General features: G+C 41.9%; 1 protein-coding gene across 1 annotated transcript in view; it reads right to left on the bottom strand.

Moving 5' to 3' along the window:
• Positions 1–18,513: 18,513 nt before the first annotated feature.
• Positions 18,514–20,394, bottom strand: part of SPART (spartin) — a 338,589-nt gene continuing 336,708 nt past the window's right edge. The window contains exon 9 of the transcript XR_007508799.1: positions 18,514–18,524. The gene's annotated coding sequence lies outside the window, so the exon portion shown is untranslated. The remainder of the gene's footprint in view (positions 18,525–20,394) is intronic.

The raw sequence follows: 20,394 nt of genomic DNA, 5'->3' as shown, positions 1-20,394 counted from the left end.
TCCTATTTTCTGTATGGTATCTCATTAAAAATACATAATCCGAAGTCATGCACAGCAAAATGGCAGCTATACAAGGAGCATTCCTTTTAATGTCACAGCTGAACATTTAGAGAAAACATCCACATTGATATCATTTCTAAATACAATGTTTATCACTGTCTTGCCACTGTTACGATTCAGTGAAAATAATTTCTGAGACTTTTCATTCCTATGGTTTCCTGCTCACAGGAAACATCTATGTGAATAGCTGTCAGAATAAAACCTTTGCCTTTCCAATTCTCACTCTCATTTGCTGCATAGCACTGTGTGTTGTTCACCTAATGTGTTCCACACAAGAAGTTGCTGCAATTCAAGTTTCTTATCCACAGATACATTTTTCAGCCTTCTCTGACATTTTCCATTTTTCCTGTACAGAGCCTGTTATGAATTCACCAGCTATTGCTCTGTAAAGAGGTATGTTATTTATATTGGATCTACTCCTTAACCCTTACTTACTTGATTTTACCTTATCTGACGTCTTCTTTCTCAGCCCACATATACGTATGCAAATGTGCTTAGAGTATTTCCCATTTCTTTGTAATTTTTAGTTCCCACAATTGCATATCTTCTACAGACTTATTCAACTCCCTATTCACTACTGACATCTTGACACCAGCAAACAGCCGTTCACTGAAAATCTTTTCCCATGACTTAACTTGGGAACCAGTTTTTCCCCATTTCCTTTGTCTGCCTGTAAGTTTAAGTGCAGAAGGTTTTCCTCTGCAGCAGCCACACTGGTCTAAGCCAACTGAATTAGCCTTCCTCACATCCTGCACCCTCGTGATCCTCCCAGCCCAGAAACCACAAGGAAACCCATCCAGGCAGTAGATCCTGGAACAAACCCTCCTCTTGCTGAGGCAAAAAAAAAAAATCAAATTAATGGAATCAACTAACTTTGAAGCCCCCCAGTAACAATCACCGTACATCGAAGGGCATCATCAGTACCTCCGCTATTTCACAGTTTATTTCTTTCAGACTCCTCAGATTAATAACATATGCTCCTGGTAATTCACTGCATTTGTCTTTCTCAAGTTGCTTCATAACTTCCTCCTGAGAGACTGCAATCTCTCTTAAGGCCAACATCTGATTTCCCATAGGAAATGCCCTCTGAATAGCACCTTCCATGGAAAACACAGATGCAGGAAATTTGTTTGATTTCACTCTTAGCTAAGCCTCCTTTCCAGCTGACTCCTCATTGCCTAACGGTGCGCAGTCACTTGTGCCGTTTTCTAAACACCAACAGGTACCTGTGAGTCTATGGTCTTGGAAATATTTTTATATTGTAGGCAAAACTTTTCTCTACTTATATGGCACAAAGTCTCTTTATAGTCTCAAAGTTTCTTTACAGCGTCTATCCCCAACATTTATCAGGGTAGAATGTTTCAGACAAAGAATGACTAAGGATTCTAAGAAATATTTTCTTCATTTTTACCCATTTTTCTTTATGTTCGCAACCATTATGTCTTCCTGGAAGAATTTGTATTGATTAGAAGCAAGTTGAACCTGCTGCGTTCCTCACCTCAATTAACTCCTGCAATTACATGATGAATCTCTTCCTTTTTCACAGTCTCCAAAATGAGTTATCAAATAATCAGTTGCTTATGCTCTCAGTACACTGCTCCGATCTGCCATCCTGCAAAGGACAACGGTGCGATGCGCTAATTATGCATCGTTAGAGCTGCCAGTTTAGTAAGTAACTTACAAAGGAATGGCTTTGGCTAAGACAATAGGTTGGGTTTGAATGGCATGTATGGTGCTGCTTGTTCAAACAGAACCAGCAATGTTATTTAAATCTCACTGACTCAGGAAAATATGGAGAGGCATGCAAATTCTTCTGTCAAGCCAACAAAGTAAACAAACTAAGGCACAATGGGTTTAAAAGATGGGATAAAAGTCTGAGATCAAAGAATCCTCGTCAGAAGCTCTTATGCACCAACAGTCACTTCTCATGCAAAATGAGTTGCAACTATACTGAAGTCAGACAGGTAGAAAAAGCAATCCCCAGAACAACCAGAATTGTTGGTTCCCAAGGGGTTTACAGCATCACATACAATTCCTTATAATACTGCTATAAACAATTTGGAAACTAGTAAATGCTACAGAGAACAGGTGTAGAGTACTTCCTGCAAGGATTTCCAATTAATAGGCAGCTGTATTCTGTACTTCTGTTTTAACAGCTACAGCAGATCCAACAGCAGTGAACCCTGTTCTCTAATTATGATGTACCAAGTGGCTTAATCAGTTTGCAATCTTTCCTTTTTAGGTAAATGAGAACAGGATTAAATAAGCAGTGTACAAAAGGCGGGACGGTATCCTCTGAACAAAATAATTCAGAGCTAGGTAATGCTGAACTGTCATCAACATCTCATGACAATGTGGAAAGAGTCAATCACAGAGCCCTTTAGTGAGGTTTGGAAAGAAGAAATTGTGTGAAGATAATACATAATAAATACACTCTTGATAACACCACCTAATACCTATAGGTTGCCTTTTCCACAGTTTCAGGTATTATTTATAGTAAATTCTTCTACAGTAAGTATAGTATTTATATTCTTGTACAATCCTAGTAAATTCTCTAGCACTGGAGTAAGTTGTGTGATTCTACGACTTTACCAAATTCCTTGACTTACTGAGTTCCCATTGGTTTTCTCAAGACAGGTGGGGCTTAGAAAGATCACAAGGAAATTAATCTGCAGATTGTATCCACGTTAGGGCCTTACCAGTCAAGAAAGACAAGAAATTTTCTGGGAACCAGTCATGGCCTGACTTACTGGTGACATTTATTTCTGCCTACCACCATTTGAAAATTGGGCCATGCTTTCAAGCATACAGAAATGTTATGTCTTTGAACCTTTATTAAAATTATTTCCTAGAGAACTTCAGATATTTCTTTAAAAGATTCCTACTCTATTTGAGATGATTTTTAAACTCTATTTACAAAGTTGTTGCAGGTTTTCCAGGCATTTCTCACCTTGAAGAATAGCTGCAGAATGTGCAGCAAGAGGAAATACTTTTTCATGTCCATTTGATATGTACTGTCTTCCAATTTCATTGAACATACTCTTATTTCTGTATTCTGAGAATGGGTGTAAAATGAGTGCCTCTTCATCTTGTGTTTATCAGTTATTTCTTAGTAAATTTTTATTATGACTCTTCCCTCTCTTCTGCCCTAAAGAAAACAGGTCAGGGTATGAATTAACCATTTTCCTTTCTCTAAATGCTTGTCATGAATACATCCCTTCCTGATGAGATAACTTGAACTGAACATATTATATAGTACTATTTTCGTTCTGAAATAACTACTTTTTTATGTAGATGACTTTTTAATACCTCCAGAATTATCATTGTCCCTTTTCTAAAATATTGCTGAGCTTGGGTTTTTCTCCTGGTTTTGCACATTGGGTAGAAGTCATAATTATGTTCCCATAATATAGTACCCAGGTGTCTTTCCTGAGTTAATTTAGAATTCAGCAAGGCATATGACTAATTAAAACTTCATTTAAGAACCAGATACTCTTGAGGGCTGTGCATAAATGACTTTATGACATTTTTAAACATACAGAAAAATGATCTGTGGGGTATGTCAGCTGCTCCACGCTCCCATTGCCTGATAAGCAATTAAATTTTTAAAAGTATATCCTTCTCTATCTTAGACTTTTGAGTGTACAGAATGAGCAACAGATAATAATTTTTTTTTTTTAGTGTAAAAACAAATCGTAAATGAAGAAACCGTAACCCTCAATCTAATGTTAGTTGTTTTAACTGTTGAGGCAAATTTTACAAGAAATGGCCAGGGAAGAGATTATGCAATGTGGGTATTTAAAGCCAGACTGGTCTTGGATACGATTGCTTGATTCTTGCTTATGGACTCAGAAGATTACAAACCCTGCAGGTAACAAAACATGGCTCTGAAACTGAAAAGGAGTATAAAGTTATAAACAGAAATTCACTGTCAAATATTTCTCAGCATCAGTGGAGATGAGACACAGACGGAGAGGAGATTAAATCTACAGGAGACCTGGTGTATATTAATTAAGTGTCTGACATTATAGAACACATGTCTGGGGTGAACATAAGCAGTCTCGTCTTGGTGAATTGATTTTCTGATAGTGTCTTGAAGACTAGTGGCCAGTATCCTCGATAAAAATCTTTACATCTACATTACTTTGTGAAATCAGGAAATAAGCATCACATTCTGGGCATTTATTAGATTTAGCTTAAATGCTAAATTCTTGCATGGCAAACAGCCACTTTCTCTAGAGTTACTGAACTTATTCCCTATCAGATGGAAAAGCAACTGTGAAAAATCTTTACAAAAGCCTGCTGGGACTCCATCAAAGCCAGGTGTTTTGGCAAGAGAGAATTCCTCATCTGATCTCCAAGTTTCCTAAAATATTACTGCCTTTTCTGATATTAGCTAGAAGAGACAGAAACTGTTGTTTAACTTACTGACTGAAATGGAAAACAGAGATGTGCTGGGCACCATAACACCATGTTTTTATCATGCCTTTAAAAAGATTCAAACATAAATAAAACTAAGCAAAAGCTATATTAAAATAATCTGAGTAAGTTGCCAAGCCAAGCAGCAAAAATAAGGAAAATTGAGGCAGCCTTCACTCGGTCCCCGTTATACTTGTCCATTACTCTACAGCATCACCCTGACACAATAAATTATGTAGTCCCCATTATAATATTAAAAAAAAGTCTTCAAAAAATTCAGGACCAAAACCAAGTTTCAGAATTAAAGTTGAGCAACCCGTCCCAACAGGATACATACAGAGCCTTGACGTGCACGTAAACAAAGACTGATAATTTCTCCTTTTGCAAATTATTTCCCCAGCCTTTACTTACAAATGACCTTTTCTCCAGCAGCCTAGTGATTTTCCTGTCCTTTGCATGCAGGTAGAAACTGCTATAATTTTCCATTCCTTAGGCACTGATGCAGTGAAGCTTTCTGCTCTTCTCACCTTTCTGCTCTTCTCATCTTTTCAACCTCACTTCATCTCGAAGCATATATATGAAATCAATGACTAACGTAAAAATGACTTGTCTTATTGGCCCTTAAAGAGTGCTGCACCAGCAAAATGAGACAAAAAGAAAACTATTAAGAGATCCAAGTTCAGATCTTCTAAATCTAGAACCCCATCTTGAGAAATGCAACAGGAGGATGGGGCAGGAAATGGATGGGTGGAAGAAGCTCTATCTGAGAAAAAGAAATAATGAGCAAATTGTTGCATAGTAAGGTGAAATCTCAGCTCCTTCTTAGCTACTGCTTCCTGCTCCAAGAATCCTACTTAAATACACAATAAAATGTTCATTTTACAGTTACCTCTGACTTCTTCAGAACTCAGTCATGAGCTTTTTATTCTCTTTTATAGCATCTACTACAATGAGGTCTTGCTTTGTGGTTGGTGCTTCTGTGTGCTACTTTTTACGGCAATAGCAAAATCTTCCCATTTCAGATTTGTTTCAGAGGATTTTTTAGCCAACATAGGCAACATCGTTATAGTTTACTGTATGATACGTGGATGCTTCCCCTCAGCTCAATTTTACCTTCTAGGTAGGCTTCATGGTCTTAGGGGAGTATGCATGTGTATCATCAGCAGAACAGACCATTAAGTATTTAATTTACACTTTAATATATGCTGGGTAAGACTACACACTTTTTGGTATATATCCACTGAAAACCTCCTCTGAGAAAGAATTCAGAACCAAGAGAGCTAGTTTTCATGAAAAGTCAGCATCAACCCAGAGTCATAACAAAGCAACGTGTATTTGAGAGGAAGCCACGAGAAAACTTGAGAAGTTAGAACATGTAACTCAGCACTTCTTTTTTTGTGTGTTTGTATGTGTCATTGATCCATAAGTAGCCCAAGTGATGGTTGGAAAGGGTAGGCAGATGACTGCTCAGTTGTTCAGAGTATGAATTCAGTTAAAGTGTCATGGCGCTTCACAGGTATTAAACACACAAACTGTTTTCTTTTCCAATCCCCGAATCTGTGCTGCAGGTACCTCTCCTGGCCGTTTGTTCTATGTGGGGTGGATCATCAATAGTTACCATGAACTTCTGAAGCCAATCTTTAAGTTTACTCACTTGTGTAAGCATGTATATATTACTTACAAAGGAGCAGCAGGTGCAATGAATAGAATTATCCTTATTTACTTTTTAATAAATAAGGACTGGAAAAGTTTAGGGAATTTGTTAAAGCAACATTGAACTCAGCAGTAGTATATTACAGCTATTAGTGCAAGACCTTGTTGTGTTTTCCTTTCTACGGGGGTCATGCCCCTTATAGTGTTTTGTTTTTATAGCTCTTCAGAACTGAACAAACCAGAAACTAAATTAAACTCAGCTAAAACCATTGTGGTTAATCTAGGTGTGAAGCATGACATCATGAAAAACAGAGTTTTGCTCAATTTCCACATGAAACACTAATCAGCCATGACTGACTCACAAAAGTCAGCCCATGTTCACCAGAAAATGCTGGAACTTTGTTTTCCTTATGGAACTTGTCTGGAGTTTGGCAGGGTGTGTGTGTGTGTGTGTGTGTGTGTGTGGTAGTTTTTAAGGAATGAAGATTAAAAAATCCCAAGAAACATTTATCTTTGTTTTTCCATATCTGTTAGAATCCTGGGAAAGACTGTAAAACTCAATCTTCTCCTTTATGTTTGGAGATACAGTGGCAACCCAATCTGAAAAAGTACTTTAACAGAAAGAAAAAAAAAAAAGAAAGAAAGAAAAGCACGTTCTCATGAAGAAAATGCCTTTGGAAACCTCAGCCTTACACTAAACCAGATGTACTTGAGTTTGTTTCTCAGTCATGAGGAAGCACACACATTCAAAGCTTCAAACTACATTTCAGTAACTGAAGCAAGTAGCTTCATATCTCAGCTTTAGCACTCAGATCAGCCCACAACCCAATTCTTGTCACAAAATAATTCATCAGCTAAAATGAATGTTCCCTTGCTGATATTATACTCTTTAGGTGCAGAGGTCTTTCCTTTACCGGAAACTACTTGTAACCCTCTTAAGTTTAGATCATTTATAGTCTCTGCCCTCAATGCCCAGTAGATATTATCAAATTAAGCCTGAAACCAATGACTACAAAATATGGTTTCTTTACTTTTCTGTAAATGAGTTACAGTTATACTGTAAAAGTGCCACTACCTTGTGTGACAGACAGTACTCGGGGGTTTTCCCTTCTTGTCCACAACTCCTTGATACTCCTGTGAGGAGACCGAGCCAGGTGGGACCCCCAGGGAGAGCAGAAATTGCCGCCGCTGCGGGTCAGCATCCCGGGGATTCGGCTGGCGTGAGGAGCCACGGCCAGGAGGTGAGCCTGCCTGTCTCCAAGCATGGAGACACCGTGCTGGGAGGGATGGAGTCTGACCTCCGAGATGATGGAGCCGCTTTCCTAGGGACTGGAGATCACTGGGTAGGGCTGGCAACGCTGGAGAAAGTCCCTGGGATGACGGAAAATGAGTCGTAAAGAAAGGAGGCCAGGGAAAAACGGAGAGTTACCCACACAGCTCTGTTTCTTCTGTTTGTCTGACCCAACCACTGGGAGCTTTATTACTTGGGAAGGCAGTTAATTACCCTAACCCAGATGTGAACAAAACCTGGCTCTTCAGCATTCGAAAGCTTTTCAGTCTCTCAGAGGCATTCACTAATGAAAAGGTCTGACAAAGCATCTTTGGCTAACTGATCATCGGCCACAACTTGCCACCGTCATCAACTTCTGAGGCAAATAAAGCACTTTACAGTACTCGCCAACCTGGCTGCTTCCGCAAACTGCCTGTACAAGCACTAGTGACTTGGGTGCATCTACACAGATATGAGACATGCATCCCCTCTTCCCTAAAATAACCTTTCCAGATCTTATCTTTAATTACTATTTCTGGATTCAGCGCATCTCTGCAATAGCAGTTTAGCATACAATATAGCAGAGGATAAAACACCAGGCAACGTGTTTAAGGCAGTTCCTTAAAGATATTTCCTCCATCTATCCCTAAAGTTTGCTGTATGACAGTTTTCAAGCAAAAGTTTTTTTAATGGGTAGCTAAACACAACGTTTCTGAAAAAAAAGATTTCCATCAAGGAGCTAAGCTCACAGCGCCCTCCACAAACAGGCACTTTGCTCAGATTGAGACATGAAAAGCCCCAGTGTCCCTGGAGCTGTGGGTTTTGTGGCTCTCTGAAGATTATACCAGAAACACCCTTTCCATTGAATGCTCGTGGCAGGAAAATGTACCTTCCATGCAAACGTGTACCTTAGATAAGATGGTCTAAGTCTCTTTCAAAGGTTCTCTTTTAATGATTTCCTTTCCTGTTTTTATTGGAGAAAGAAGTGCCACATAATGGACTGGTAGAAGAGGATATACTATTATTTCTCTTCGTAGGGCCAGGATATATAATATGTGTCATGACCTGTTAGGAATGAAACAAGATTACACAGGAAAATGTTTAAAAAAGAATTGAAAGAGCCGTAAAGATATAGGCAATAACTCCACATTTCAGTAACAGTGTTGCGAGAGCCAGAAATTCCTATAATATTTGCATAGGAAGGATACACATTCTTTTATCAACCCAACCGATTTGATTAAAAAAGGCAAAACTGCTGTCGGGCACTTCACTGGCATGAAGATATTGTATTAACTTACACAGGGCTTATTCAGCATGTTTCCTTTCAGAGGTTTGCACAGAAAGATTTTGGTGCCTACCTTTGCCCTCTCAGAAGTGCTGGCAGAAACCTTTTCAGGACAAGATCCAAGAACTCAGGTGGTGTCTCCTTTGCCCTTTGTAACCAGAGCGTGGCCATGCTTGTCGCACCTGTGAGTGGGAGAGTCATGGCATTGCTCTACGTCTTTCCCATTGCCTTGCTTGTCCTCTAGGCATCGTACTGTCCTCTGATCCCAAACGAGCTCCACTGCCTCCTGAGTCTCCCCTTGGGTTTGTGTGTGCCTTGTTTCAGAGAAGTCGGGAAAAGGAATAGTCCTACCTGCTTTTTTCCTTCATTCCCCTTCATACCACTCCTCTACATTGTGCACTCTGTCTGTCCCCAAAGTGGTTTTTTCTGCATTTCTTTCCTAGAAGGACCCAATTTACTTTTATTTAAGGCACCAGATCTACTCAGGTGCCCACAATTAGCTCCCTGCCTCGTTGCATTGCAACACACGTCCCAGGCTGAGGCAGCTGGCAGGTCCTAGCTGCTACTGCAGTGCTCCCTTCCTCGGTGGAGTTCTCAAATGAAATTCCAGAATCGAGGCACCTTCTTGTTTAGGTTTTTAGTTTGGGTTGTTTTTTTTTTTTCTTTAGGTCTCCTAAAATGCACTAGCAAAGACAAAACAGAGAGTCAAAGCATGGTGAAAGTAGTTGAGCAAATGAGTACTCACACCTTTGGGAAACATGATTTGTTCTCGAGACCTTTGGCCGAGACATATGAATTTCCTATTCCTGACCCCACGTGGTCCAGAGGGGCCTGATCTGTTGGAAACCTTGGATGCAGCGGACAAGGTGCAGGAGAGATGGATCATTTGTCGAGGGCTGGGGTTGGCTCTGCCACAGCCCAGGGAGAGGAACACCTCGCTGCTGCGGGCAGGTGACCCGAAACGCCGGTGCGAGCTGGCCACACTCCCCTCACCTCAGGCTAAGCAAAACCACAAGCATGCATTTATTCATAATATTCAAAACACACAACACAGCCACAAATGTTTATAAAAGATTTAGGCGGGGGGGGGGGGGGGGGAAGGCAAAAATATGCCTAATCTGCTTATACTAAGGTAACATGGAAAAGTTGCCTCATTCCATTATTCAGTGGATTTGCTCTTTACCTCCTGATGAGTTAGTGTCTGCCTTTGCCCATGCCTCCTTTTTGAACGGATAGCTCAGCTTTTATAGCCAACAGGCACTTTGAAACCTCCTAAAGACTAAAGACTGGCTTCATCGTTCACCCCTAAATGCTTCTTTTTGTGCCTGAAGTAGGAGACAGGCTGTTGACCCTCATGAGCAGAATAAAGGTTGCTTCCCAGCCACAGCAATGTTATAGCAACCCCTGTCTGCTGTTGTGTTTTACTAATACTTTATTAGATTGATTATAGTGTATTAGTAGTTATATTAATAATTTACTAATATTTTAAAGAGTACTGCATTAGGTGAGTAGAGGACTGTGGCTAAATGGGGTCTGAACCTTTTGGCAACTTGTTGGTGTGACTCCGTGAGGAACACAACTTTCATTGAACCCTGCCGTGCCCATCCTTTTGTATTTAGAAACCTGCATGCTTGTAGCACACTGGCCATATATAATTCATTACTAATGTTTGCCCAGAGAAGACAGCAATCGATCACAGTGAGGCAGAAATGGATTTGGGGTGACCGGTCCTGAACCTCTACAGAGAACGATGAGGCACATACCGTGCATGGATCTGAGAAAGGAGGGTAAGAATGGGGAAATGAACCTCCGTATTCTAAGCTTCGCAGGTGCTCATGGATTTAGAAGAAAGAAGAATTGGTTTGATTGGTTATTTGTTTGCTTTTGAGCAGAAAGCTTTGACCACTTTGTTATTTTTCTTCCCTTTGTAACAAAGGCAGATTTTGTTGACACACTCATGTAACTATGAGATGGCAGCAGGTGCTCTGACCTGTTGCACACCAGGAGATGACAAGACAGGGATTGCAGGTCTATTTTTGTTAAAGAACATTAGCGTGGCAAAGCAATCCTTTGCTCAAACTGGATTAAGGACCAAAATAGCTTTTGTCCACTGCTTCAGATTAGCCATGTAGACCAATTCACACCTTACAGAAGGTAGAAAAGAAGGGGCACAAAGGTACGAGACATGCCGAGTTACGCAACTCTGAACAGACTCAAATGCTCCCAAGTCTACGTTATGCACGTGTTGGACCATGCTTCCAAAAAGGAGGGTTTGTTGAAAGTCAGGGGAACGACTGTTGTCTGATTAATCCACCAGCTGATCAAAAGGGTAATCAAAAACAAAGAAAGGAGGGGAAGAGAGGGAAAAGATCCACGATGCAAACAAACAAACATTTAAACTAAAAGTCATCAAATTAGCATGATTAATGCCACGCTGAAGTGGATGGTAACCTACTGGCAGGAAGGATTTAAAAAAACATGGATATTGGCAGTCTATCATCCTGGAGATAAAAAAAGCACAGTCATTAATATTCAAGGGCTTGCTTTTGAAGCTCTGGATCATTCACATCCCATATACAGTTTTTCTGTATAGAACCAACCGAGGCCGCTGGAGAAGGATTGAATTACCTGGCAAGTCAGATAGACGATGAAGCTGGAAAATGAATGGTGAGGATAACGGGAGTTTCTAAAATTTTAAGTTCTTGTACATGAACAAAAGAGAAACATACTGCTTAAGTTAGCAGAACAAACAGAGCAAAAAATGGGAAGAAACCTCAAGTAGGAATGACTCAGCCTATAAACCTGAGGGCTCAGCAGGAAAAGCAGAGACAAGGGAAACAGGCATAAACCTAAATTTAAGGAAGACGAGATTTAAACTGGATGGCAGGGAAAAAATCTAACTCAAAAGGTTATTGGGTTAAAGATCAGGCTGCCAAGGGAAATAGTTCAAGATATAATTATCAAAGAATTTAACACTGGAACCAAAGAGCATTGAGAGGCTTATAGCATTTCTATATGGGTTGGATTCACCCTGATAAAGCCAGTGGCCCAGACTAGACAGAGCTGTGATTCTTTCTAGCCAAATTTCTCCTATAAAAACCAGAGTGGAATTCTTTTTACTCATTTCCAGTAAATTAAACCACATCACACTTCATCTTTTTTACTTAAATGCTGCAGCATGTTTGCCCTCGGAGTGTTTGTGCCATGCCCCAGGTTTACAAGGTTATTGCAGGTTACAGCGTTGTCATCTGACACATGCACATCATTAATGATCAGGGCTGAAGCACTATTTCTGTAAACAGCAGTGGGCTGGGGCAAAAGAGCTTTCTGCTCTAAGTGCCAGAGAACAATGCCAGCTTCTGCTGCCATATGGCATGGGGACAAGCAGCAGGGTCAACATTTCACAGTGTGTCGCCTGGTTTCCTTCCTCAGATTGAGGACCATTAGCCAAGGAACAGTTCACATAGTCCCACTTGCGTAGTCAGCCTGTGTGGATTTTTTAAAAAGAATAATAATGTTAAAGATGTGCAAAATATTCAGAGGCTGGGTTCGTGGGTTTTGCCCCTCCCCCCCACGATATTTTTCTTTTCTTGGTAAGGGATGAATGACAGCTTCTAAGGAAAGCTAGCTGGAAAATCAGTGTTTTCTTCAGAGAAGAAAATGAGAATTATGAAATAAGGGAAAGTCTTTTTCCAAAAATATTCACAGGACTCAAATATTGAAGAGGTCTGTTTCAGTGACAGCTACATTCATGGTCACAAAATTTCAGAACAGCACATTTTATGTTGGAGACATCAAAATGATACCATCTAACCTAGGACAGGAAGGCTAGGAGCAGCCATTTTCGCCTCTAATTTTGGTGCATCAAGACCAAAAAAAAAAAGGGAAGGCAAAAGGGTGCTTCTCTGTCTTGCGGAAAAAGAGGAAGGATAATAGCATCCCTTTAAAATGAAGCAGAGGTAGGAGGAAGAGGGGAAGAAGACGAGCGAGCTGTTGCTCCCTCTCGGGGCTTCCCTTCCACTCAGCTGTACCGCAGGGCAGCGAGGTCAAGTCCTGCAGCCGCAGGTGGGAAAAGGTGACACCAAACCTGCAAGAGATGCCTCCTGGAGGTCCACCGTTCTGCCCGCCGCTCACAGCCAGCTCTCCGACCATCCCTTCGGCCACCGGAGCCCGGCAGCCCTTGCAGAAGGGCGGCCAGAGAGGACCACCAAGCCGCCCCTTCGGGCAGGAGCACTGCCGGCTCCCATCCACCTCCCTGCGGCACAAGGACCGGCAGCTAACTTACTTAGGCTTCTGTCAGCTACTGAGCTGCTGATTTTCACGGTAGTTGTATGTCCTTAATTATTTTTGAGAATTCTGCCTCTTCTCTCCAAATTGGTTGAAATCAGCCAACAGACTCAGAAGTCGTGAAGGGAGGAGTGGGCGAGGGGCGGGATGATGACAGTGGGACAGGCAGAGAGGAAAAGAGGTAAGGTTTTAACTAATGGTATTCTGGCACCCAAACTGATGAATTTTTCTCCACAGACGCAGGCAAGCGGTGGTACGTTGACAGCTCTGTGGGCACAGGAGCCTCATTTGCGTGTAATTTAAGACACACATGAAAGGCAGCACATGTGAGACTGAATGAAAGTCCTATGGGAGACTTTTCTTCCACTTTTGGACTTCAAGTAAGCAGTAAAGTAAGAGTTTGACGCCTGGTTTCTGGCTATCCCATTCAATTTTCTGCCTGGCCCAAATTTCTATTACTTCATTTACAGCGTAACCCCATCACTGGGTGGGTAAGCGCACAGCCCTGGGGTCCCAAGGAAAGAGCTGGGTGAGGGACAGTGGCACAGCAGGCAGCTCGGAGCTTGCTGCCTTTCGTGTGTTCACATGGAAATGGCTGGCCAGTTCGCCTGCAAATTCTTATGACCTTGTTTCATTTTTTCTCCATATTAGTAGTCTCCCCGAACGTCGCTGTCTCAAGTCAGGCGCAGAGTTGAGCTGGCCCTACCAAAGCTTACTCTTTTCGGGAACTGGCCCCAGAAGGAGCCCTTGAACCACCCAGATAGGCTATATTCAAACACAAGGGGCAGCCAACTTGTTTTAAGCTCAGAGTGATTATGCCAGACAGAACAGAAATAAAAAAGATTTATTACCTCACCTCGCCCTGCCCATTGCGTCCTTGCAGACAGATCCTTTCCCTCAGCCTCCGCTTCAGCCAAGTCCACGGCTTTTTGGTTGGAGCAAACTCTGCCCAGCCCATTTTGTTCCTCCAGATGCTCTTTCCATCACCATCACATGTCTGTTCCTCTCTGTTTTCAGCAGTTTCCCCGTTTCTGCAGGCTCCGCAGCGCGGTGGAGCAGCCTGCGCTGCTCCCAGAGGACCTGGCTGCCACCCCTCCGCACGGACCACCACCTCTCTAAAGAACACCTCAGGCAAGCTAAAAATTAACAAACCAACCAGATCTTGGCCATCACATAGGCCTTGGCTGTTCAAACTGACAGCTCATTTTCCCGTTGTTTCTTTGAAGAGCTCTAGTACCTCCGTGCTCTGCTGCGAGGACATAAAATTGGCCACTAAGCTGATGCCGGGGTCAGAGAGAGGCCGCACGCTGCTCCCATGATTTGGGCAAGTTGCAGAGTTTCCGGACGCTGAGAGTTGCACGTGCTCACCGGAGGCCGTTAGAGCTTTACTTCTAAAAATCTTCATTCGTTTGATGCGTTTCAGGGCTTCGCCCGCGCCAGCTGCGGTGGAGTCTCCCCTGAGCAGAGCACAACTCTGTAGCGCAGACAAAACATCAGAGCTGCGGACAGGAGGTTTAAAACAAAAGCAGCTGTCACCTCTTCATCTGGCCTAAAAGCAAAATCCACAGGTTTGGGAATCAAGCAGAAAACACAAAGTCTAGTCCTTCAAAGCGGGGAGCTGGGACAGACAGCTCCTGCCCCCAGGCTGGCAGGGTGGGTGCGAGCCAGCTCACTGCTCCTGCCCTTACACCATCCCGCTTCACCATCGCTCCGTCCTTCGCACCTTCGTGCAGCGTGAAATGCTCTGCAGCCAGAGCCCTCACCGGCTCTGGCATCACCAAACCTTTTCGGTCGCGAGTCGCTGAAATCCTGCAATCTGGAAACTTTTGCTGGGTTGACGGCGCGTCGGGTTCTCGTGCTCTCCTTTTCGGCTCAGCACTCTTCGCGGGGTACGTTCTCGTGATTTGTGAACTCCTGGTTTCTAGGAATTTCAGTGCCACGTGGTTATTTATGGTTTGGCTTTCTCCATCTATCATTTTATATATATATATATATATATAAAAATATATATATTTATTTTTTTTATATATATATGTATGTATACCAGTCTCCATCCCGCGCCAGCTCCTAAGACAGCCCAAAATCTCAGCCTCTCTCGGGGTTTTACCCTCAGCAGCCTCAGGGCAGACCAAGGCGGTTGCTGCCAGCCCGCTTTCCCATACAGGCACACAGCTGGTCGTTAAACCTTTCCAATGGCCTCAGAAAATTTCCGCCTATGGCAATTATGGTACCATCAACCTCGAGGTGCAGGCAGGAACCTACCAGTCTTCCTTCCAAGTATAGCTGCTGTAAGGGGTAAAGGTTGACATTTTAATGGCAACCACCGCATATTTTACACAAATTAGGCAACTGAGCACATTAATACGTGCAGTCAGTGACTTAGCTACTTAACTGATCCATTTGGGTGAAATGGGAAAGACTGCAGGGAACAAAGATCAGTTTCTCCTGACATGTAAAGAGGAGAGGATGATGCTTTGTGATCCATTATAAACTCACAATTAGAAGATAATATTATAATTAATTACCCACAGGTGTTTTCTATAGAACAACAAAAACACCAAAGGGAAAAGCCCACAGTTCTCAAAAAACAAATGCAGAAGCAACACAAAACTTTTCAGCTACACACTGGTGAAGGCAGGACAGTGTTCTCCACTGATGCCCAGGAAACCGCACCTACCTTGGGAAAAAAAGAAAAAAAATCAGGATTTTCTTCTCCTCCAGCCAACGGAAGGGACCGCTTCTGCAGGAGAGTCATTGCACATCTTTAGCGGCACTTCAGCCCAGCATTTCAGCAAACGACCGAATTGCTGTGCCATAGCAGCGGGATGGTGGTCTACACCACCTTCCTCCCATTGCGTCGTGGCTCTCGGCACAGGGGAACAGCTTGCCCGGCCGCTGCGCTCCGCTTCCAGCTCCGCGGCTGCAAAGCCTGCAGGTCGAGAGGGCCAGTGGGGCTCTCAGCCTCCAGTAATTAGGTGTGTGTTAAGAAAATGGTTTTAAAGAATTTGTAACAAAAGTAATCTAGGCCAAAACGCCTTCCTCAGTTGCAGTTTAATTCAGCATCGCCTGGTCAAAAATGAGATATTTCATATTCTTAAGGAAAAACTGGAACTGACAAATTCATTACTTAATCAGGCTAATCTAGCAAATTAAGAAGTAATTCTGAAGAAATAATGAAAACTCTCTAGTGGCATATTAATTATGACTTTCTTTTCAGCTATTAAGAAAGGAGGATTATGGATGTGGCCAAGAATAAAGAGAGATCTATTTTCAGGGTCAGTGGATTTATCTTTTCAGGAGTCTAACAGAAAGGAATAAATTGATTTCTTGCTGTGCAGGTGATTTGAGAAGCCTTGGACCAGAGATGACTTTTTTTTTTTTTTTACTACTTTGCATAATTAAACTTGCTGTATTTCAAAGTTCAGTACCTGTTCAAATACATACAAATACATGATTTTGATCAAAAACCCAGCAACCTCTGATAACAGGCAACTCTCTCAGTGCTAGAAGTTTAACTTTCTAGTTCTAGTGTCACCCATTAAATTTGCTACCTGCGTATTTTGTTTCTCCTATCTAGAGCTGGTATAAAAAGAAATCAATTTGGGGCATGTGCTGGAACATTGCGGCACCATAGATTTGACTATGTGGCAATTGCACATAAAATAACCATATCAAGCTCCATGTTACATGAAGGGAAATAAATAGTGAATTACCAAGCTTTCCATTCAGGTGATTTCTCTGCCTGGAGAGCAGTATGCCTGTACTTCAGGAATGAGCAGTTGGACATAATTTAGATCCTGTCTCCCTTATCTGCCTATTGCCCAAGCAGAAGAATCACGATAACGTTTCGATAGTTCTTTGATGTAATGCTGTTAATCTTTTTTTATTTTTTATTTTTTTAAAATGTTTCCAAAGTCCCATTTCCCTGAACATAACAGAAAAAACGTAACGGGAGGCAAGTTTGAGTTGGGAACAAGTTTCCTGTTCAGAAAAATGAAAGCAAAACCCAAACAGCGTATCCATCTGCTTTCCAGGGAAGACTTGGTGATGACCACTTACTACTGATTTGCAAGCCGCCCACAGGGTCCCCGTTTGCTGCCTGATGCCTGGCACCTGCTCACGGCCAGTACAGAGGTAAAAACCAGCACCCCAAGAGCTGCGTTTTCCAGTCCCTTTGCAGAAGTGTGTCTTTTATGATTTTCATTGGCTCAACCATCTTTCAAAAAGAGGATTTCACCGGATTTCATTTAGCCAGACTAAATGGTATTTAAGGCACCATCAGTTTTGACCTCGTCGGAAGCTGCTGATGCCCGTACGGTGCAGAGCAGCCTCGTGGCTGCCGGCATTTTCTGGCAGAGACCAGCAGTGCAAAGCCTGCCTGCTGGGGCGCGGCGGGACGGGGTTTAGTTTTCTAAACTATGCCATGAGAAGTGGAAAACGCTGCTCAGCCAGCGCGCCTCTGGAGCAGAGCAAAAACCTACAACCCAGGCAGCGTGGAAGGATTAAGGTTTCCAGCAACTCCCTTTTCCCATCGTGAAGGTTAAGTGGCAACAAATAATAAAGCTAGATGCCATTCACCACCGTTGGGCAAGTGATGGCAAGATAGAGCCCGTGTGTGTGTCTTCCATCGTTGCTCTTTGGAAAGCATCGGAAAAACCTAAAGCATATAGGCAGTCTGAAGGCAACACACGATGCCTCCTCTCCGCGGCCTCCCAGTTTTACTGAGCATATGTAGTGTTCAAACATAAATGATCATGCCTCAACTTCCTCCAAGTCTTTCTTCTTTTGTTACGGTAATATTTTTTCAGATCACCCCACTCTTTCAGTTTATTCAAATTAAAAATGTTGTGAAAGATGAAGATACAAAGAACAACAGTGAAGAACTTGATCCCAACAGACACAGTACACACTTTTTAGACCTTACCTCTTCCTTTCATTTACAATTTAAGCCACCACTGCTGTTGAAAGTAGCCCCATCTTCCCACTGGAGCAGTCACTTTTTCCTACCCTTTTCGCTTGCATGCTGGTGTATCTGAGCAGTGAACAGAACCAGGTAATTAACGCAGGGTAAAACTTTTTTATGCCCCTGGAGCGGTTTCCCTGATCGGTTTTACCACACGGACGCACAACATTTGCACCGCACGAGAGAAGGGGGGTGTAGGAAGGAGAAAGAAGCAAGTGGCCTGGAGGGGCTGGAGGTGTGTGAAAGAGGGCAGAGAAGAAGGCGGCTGATTTGTTTGAAGACAGTGAAGGCTCGTGAAGGTTCATGAAGGTTTATGGCATTCACAAATCACTAGCCTTCACTCCAGCACGCCAGAAACTTGTGCTGCCAGTAAGATGGAGGGCACGCTCTTTGGGAAGAGAAGAGTCCAAAAGGGAAAGTACCACATGCCCATAACCCTGTTGTCAGTCTATAATCTCCGGGAACGTAAAAAATTCACCTTCTAGACAGAGAGACAGACATCTTCTGACAGACTCTGTAGTTTTGCAGCTATCATCTCCTGCATCAAGAACCGTTCCATGAACCAGCTGTTAAATAGCAACTATTAACTTGTAAATGAGAGTAGGATAAAATACACGCTTTCATCGACATAGATAAAAAAGCACTTTTTCTGCCTTTCAGCAAAAATAATCAGAGAGCCCTGGTGGGATCTCATATTACTCAGACTCCTTATTTGTAGCTTTTACACTCCAGCACACTTGCTGGTAATGTATGAAGTATGAAATTAAAACTAAATCAATTGTCAGAACAAATGAAAAAGTACACTATGCAATGCATTATCCTCTGGTCTTTTATTGTATTTCTTCATTCACCTGCTAATTCCCCAAATCAAGCCATTTACAATGAAACTCCCAGTCATTAGCGGGATTTAGCAGGCTTCCACTGTAAAATAGTATTGACATTTCTCATGAGAGTTGGTACGTATAGTGTTGAAGCGCACCAGATACAAAGGCTGTCAGTCCACAACTATATTCAATTTCCATACATTTATCCAAACTCACCTTCTGAGCTGGGAAATTAATACATGAAGTGCAAATTTTTTGAATAGTTGCTGCTTCTTTTTTTTATAATCATGTTCATCAAGACTCCCGTTGGTGCAGAGGTTTATGTGGGAAAACTAGGATGTGGCTGCATGACTAATTTTTAAAGCCTGTGCACAGCTCCTCAGGAATGCAGCTGGATGCAAGTCCTTAGTGGCTTGCTTGTGATGACTGAATTGAAATATATTGTAATGCTTCTCCGCTCGGGAAACATGAGCTTGTTAGAAGTTGAGACTAGAGCTGAAGTATTAAGTGGCTTGTCCTTTCCTACTCTTTTATTACCATTTGAGAGCAAATATTTTACATAAAATTAAGCAACAGCTTAAAAACTTAGCTTATAAGTTAAGGGGATAATATCAGATCTCTTTTCTGTTCATTTACATTTATTAGCATAAATGGCAGGATTTGAAAAATGCCATTTGGCTTCCCTCCTTATTTTTGCAGGAATATGTATCATCTAGAAATTATTTAATTAGTACCTTGAAAGTTAAAGATTCATCTATGCCACTGAAACCACACAGCAATTCCCAAGTTTCTTACTTTTCAAAAGAAATGAAAATTTTTCTAAATTGAAATAATTTAGAAACTTGTTTAAAGGCCACCACTTCCTTAGATAGCTCTTTAGCATGCATGAGGAAAGTGCAATTTAATTTCACACTCAACTAATCCTTTAACAATTTTCTTTCAGGCAGAATATAAAAGGTTATTATTAATTCCTTAATAAAATAAAAAACAAGTTATAGCCGATATGTCTTTAACCTTGGACCAGTCTGAATAATTTTTTTCCCCTCAGATAAGGCACCGAAGATCAGCACAAATGGCCAGTGATAAACTGACCTCTGGGAATTACTCAAGAGTCCTCCCCCTTCCTTTTTTCACATCAGTTCTCTCTGAAAATGCCTCTCCTGAACTACTTCTGGTTTTAGCATCAGTCAGTTTGATTCTTCCCACCCCTGAACTATCAATGGCAAAAGTTGTCGAGATCTGATGTTAGCCACCTTAAATTTTAACTCCCTATTACACTGAAGTACCTTCACAAAGACTACCCCAGTTAAGATTCGTGATGAACGCCGAATTGTCAGAAGTTTGTATCTTAAAGGTTTATTTGCCTTTTCCTATGCGCTTGGATTTGCTGAAGAGAAAAAAAATAAAAATCTATCACTGTCCTTTGCAAGGCACAGCACCAGGAATTCCCTTGGACATATGATCCATTGCATTTATACCTTACACTCTCTCAATTTACCAATTTCTCTCTTACCAATTCTCAAACTCTCACTGTATTATGGACCCCAGCTTCAATAGCTGTGGGCATTCTGTTTGAAAAGAAAATAAATTTCTGGGTGCTGTTATTCATATAAGACCCTTCTGGTCTTATTAG

The sequence above is a fragment of the Accipiter gentilis genome, chromosome 19 (assembly GCF_929443795.1).
Source record: "Accipiter gentilis chromosome 19, bAccGen1.1, whole genome shotgun sequence".
Taxonomy (NCBI): domain Eukaryota; kingdom Metazoa; phylum Chordata; class Aves; order Accipitriformes; family Accipitridae; genus Astur; species Astur gentilis.
The sequence above is the reverse complement of the archived record's forward strand: the minus strand, read 5'-3'. Positions and strand labels throughout refer to the sequence as shown.